The 4,174-nt window shown below is 38.0% G+C and overlaps 1 long non-coding RNA gene across 2 annotated transcripts; it reads right to left on the bottom strand.

The window, feature by feature from the left end:
- Positions 1-3,960, bottom strand: LOC142390307 (uncharacterized). 2 transcript variants are annotated; one of them, XR_012770451.1, is made up of 8 exons: positions 3,888-3,960; positions 2,889-2,986; positions 2,545-2,679; positions 1,945-2,093; positions 1,724-1,843; positions 1,545-1,631; positions 1,283-1,406; positions 1-1,124 (listed from the first exon to the last, which is right to left on the bottom strand). It is a non-coding gene; the product is annotated as an uncharacterized LOC142390307 (long non-coding RNA). The 2 variants fall into 2 exon arrangements; XR_012770450.1 differs by lacking the exon at positions 2,545-2,679.
- Positions 3,961-4,174: the final 214 nt, after the last annotated feature.

Below are 4,174 nucleotides of genomic sequence, written 5' to 3'. Positions count from 1 at the left end.
AATGCAGTCAGTTAAAACATAATAAACGAGGGTATAATGTACAAACTTTCATCTGCTTTACCATATGAGCTTTGAATATCAAATGGTTGGTGACATTTGAGTTCAGTCATTTTCATGACACACCTCTCTTCAGTTGGTAAAACTTTGAAGGCATGGTGGTGTTCAACAAACATCTCTGTAAATAGCTTTTTTGTCAAAAAATAAACATCATCTTCAACCAGAAGTACATCATCTATTTGACAAAAGACTGGCATGTCTTCCTCCATGGAACTGCAAACAACAAGTCCACCTTTGTACTCAACACCATCGACTTTAACCCAACTTGTTGAGGAAAACATCTTTGGACAACAGCATTTCACACATTTCACTGTTGACCACATTTTCATCTCTTAAAGAAAATGATTTCATTGGCCCATATTCCTTCTGTTTAAGGGTGAAGGTTTCCCAGTGATAAGCAATGGCCATTTGATGCCTTTTAGCTAGTGATTTGGTTATGTTTTTGAAATTTTTGAAGTAATCTTTAAACATCTTGTGTTTTGCTTCGTACCTCATACACCAAACGTACAACAAAGGGCCAATTTTCCTAATAGAAGAGGGGTAATGGATCATAAAGTGATGCTTGGGTATGAGTTTTCTGTGTGGATACAAGCACTTGAATAATTTGTGGTGGTCAAGGATCAAATTTTTTAAATATACAGTCATGCCCAGAGTGAGAGAAGGTGAAAAGACTATGTTCATAATTTTTAACAGTAACAGTAACAAACTCCAGTGTCTGTTCTCTGCAGGAACAATGTCACCAAACAGGAGTGGAATGTTTTTCACAAGACAGAATGTCTGGATAGAGTTCAAGCTGATGCCATTGCCAGCACTGTCCAATACGATTTTCGTGGGGCGGTTCTTTCGTTCTAGAAATCCGTAATCAAAACCATAAATCCTTGAAAGCAAGTTCTGTTGAGTTTTGTCTGAGTCGTGGATGAGTTTTTGGCGATTCTGAAAGGTCTCTCTCATCTTCAGAAAAATTACGGAACTGTCTGTTGTATGGTTGAGCAAGGAGATGGCTTCCTGGTATGCATCCCCATCAAGCTGCTGGTCAACAACAATGGACCTGCGCACATTTGGGCATCCTGAAAAAAAGCACACAATTCTTTCAAGAAAAAAAAACAAGAAACACCCTAGATGAAGTTGTAAGAAAGAAAGAAAAATGAGGGGTACTTAGAGAAAAAAAGACAGTTGCGTAGAGATAGATAGTGCCGTAGATAGATAGATAGATAGATAGATAGACCTCCTCCTGGGGAAAAGCCAGTGGGGCTACTTGTAGATGCATGTCCTCTTCGAATCTTTCTCTGAATCGTTTTCAGACGCCAAGAAATGTATCCGGTGCTGCTTGCAGCATCATAGAAATGTTCCTAAAATGGAAATACATTCAAAATTAATGTGATGTCAACCTCATAAGCTACTGTGAAATTTCAGAATCTAAATGTTACTGTAATGTAGACAAAACATGAAAATTATGTAAACAGAGAGTACAATAATAATGACTATACATAGCCTTTCTTTGGTCTTTGAGGGACGGGAACACTGTCACTATCCCAAGAGCGTACTCTTCTCGAACAGCTTTGCTGGGGAGTTGCCTGAGAAAAGATCAAATTAGCATTAATACAAGGGCCAAGTAGTTAACTTGTTATTAAAAAAAGGATAGTACAGACAAATAGAACACACATACCCGTGTTTATCAATAATGTATGCCACTATTATATTGACCAACTGGTAGAGTTTGTGTTGTGTGATACTCTTGGAGGACCTCTTCACCACCTGAGCTGGTACCAAGGACATCTTCGATCAACTTTGAAAAAGAAGCAAAAAAACAAATGTGATAAACTGCCTTTCTAGAGCTTAAGGATGACAAATGTTGATTTTAAGAAACCTGTGAGTACTTAGCACAACCTTTCTAGCAGATGCTGCAGTAAGTGGGCCCTCAAGTCTTGGTTTCTTCCTAGGAACCTCATCTAGGAGTATAGTTCTTGTACTTGCACCTGAACTGAAGCTTGAATCAGAACAATCGGATGGAGAGGACAAGGAGCAATCGGAAAATTCTAAAAAAGAAAAAAAAAAAAAAAGGGGGGTGGGGTGTTTATTTGCAGTATACAAAAAGTCATAGAAGATTTTTGATCTAACCAAGCCAACGGCACACCATAGACTCAACTCATTTAATCAATTGATTCTCAGTCTTGATAGGCAATTCAGAAATATTTTCAGAAATTGTTTTAAAGGCATGAATTAGATTAATCAAAAATACATTTGGTATTCATGTTGGATTTATGTCAGTTAAAATGACATTTAAACCATTTAATAAAAGTCAGGCTGAATGTCCCTGTTGTGTAACCACAAAGAATGATATTGAATATTTGATCCACCTTTAAGTGTATTAAATGACTTAATTCTGAAAACATTAAATTGAAATTGTTTACTGTATTTCTGTACTTATAAATTTGCATTAGTGTTTTGCACATTGCATTATGTAATTTACCCCTTTACATTTCTCACCGTCATTTGAGAAAACTGATATAGTCACATTGCCTTGGCTGACAAGGTCACTGAAAATGTCCTCATCAACTTCTGTCCCTGTTGCATCTTTGTACACTAATTTTGCGTCAGGTGGCATGCAAAATCTCTCGATGACTGGAAAAGACAAGATACATCTGAGTGGACCTTTAAGCTAGCACTGATCTTGCCTCATTTCACATTCAATAATTTAATCCACCACTGTAAACAAATTCAGATATAATCCCCTGCATTAAATACATTCCCTTTTCAGTCCAAATCTTAAAAGAAAGGGGCGTTGTTCTGCCCTTTATATCAAACCAAGCATAAGTAAAACAAAAACAAACCTTTGTCATGGAACTGCACAAAATCAAAACATCCATCAACCTCATCCAACTTCAGATACTTCTGCTGTTGGCAATACCGAACCTGGATCAGCATTTTTCTGAGACATGCAACAACAAAAAAATGTCAGTAAACACTTAACATGCAAGAAATAATTATTTAACACTCACATAAACGTTGTGTATCATGCAAGAAATTGTTTCATTATTAATTTCACTGCATGTCTAAGATTAAACCACATTCAGCAGCTGCTGGGAGGCTGTTAAAACATGCCACAGCAGGCCCAGTGGAAACGCTCTCATTGATGAACGTGGCAGCGACTAGCTGTAGTGACTGCAGCACTTGCTACTGTAATTGGGTCCGAGCACCGACAACGTCGGGTCCGCCGAGGACCCATTGAAATTGTAAGGGTTCTTATTTTTAACATTTACATTTGAGGCAAAACTGATTTATTAAAAGGAACCCCGGCTATGAAGACTTTCAGTTCTTAAAAGATACATATTAGTATCAGTTATAATAAAGTGATATCAAAAACATCGTTGATGTCTTCGTTTTCTAAAATTAGTAAAAAGAATATTTAACACGTAAGTCGCCATTGTTCGCGATGCTGGACAGTGACGTCAGATAGTTGTACCGAGTATTGGGCAGTCGGACTGATGCCATGCACCCGCCATGAACTTCAAGTTAGCTTGTTAACCTGTGCTAACGTTAGCCCCAAACTATATTCGACAGTTAAATATGAAGCCTTGTTTTTACAACCTCTCAAGCATGCGTGAGACTTGGTAAAATGCAACGGATAACATAGGAAACCGTTTTTTTATTGTTAATGTTTATTTTTTAGCAAGTGGTAGTGGTGAAGTTAACATTGCATTAAAAAAAAAAATCCAAACGTTCGCTGTCCAGTGCCAACCACAAAAAGTGCTTAGCAAAGTTACATAAATATTCTCAGCAGATGTTTAATTCAATGTTATTGTTCCTACAAGTTTGATTTTGTAGCTTACCTCTCGTGTAAAACTCCAACTCCGCATCCACTCCTGATTCCAGCAGCGAAATAAACGACGGTTGACCACGCCACGCACAGGAGACTATTAATTGATGCACGGGTTCACCCTGCTGAAAGCCCAGGGGCATAACACACGGTTTACCTGGACTGAAGCCCAAAGCTCTGCGCTAGAAGCTATCAAATCCTTCAGGTCTACTAGTAGACAAGATTTAATTGTTGAGACCTTTGAGAGCCTTTATAGGCAACATCGTAATACGAAAGTCTCATTTATGTGGGTCCCAGCCC

This window comes from Odontesthes bonariensis, chromosome 10 (assembly GCF_027942865.1).
Source record: "Odontesthes bonariensis isolate fOdoBon6 chromosome 10, fOdoBon6.hap1, whole genome shotgun sequence".
NCBI lineage: Eukaryota > Metazoa > Chordata > Actinopteri > Atheriniformes > Atherinopsidae > Odontesthes > Odontesthes bonariensis.
This window is presented reverse-complemented; position numbering and strand designations above follow the sequence as displayed.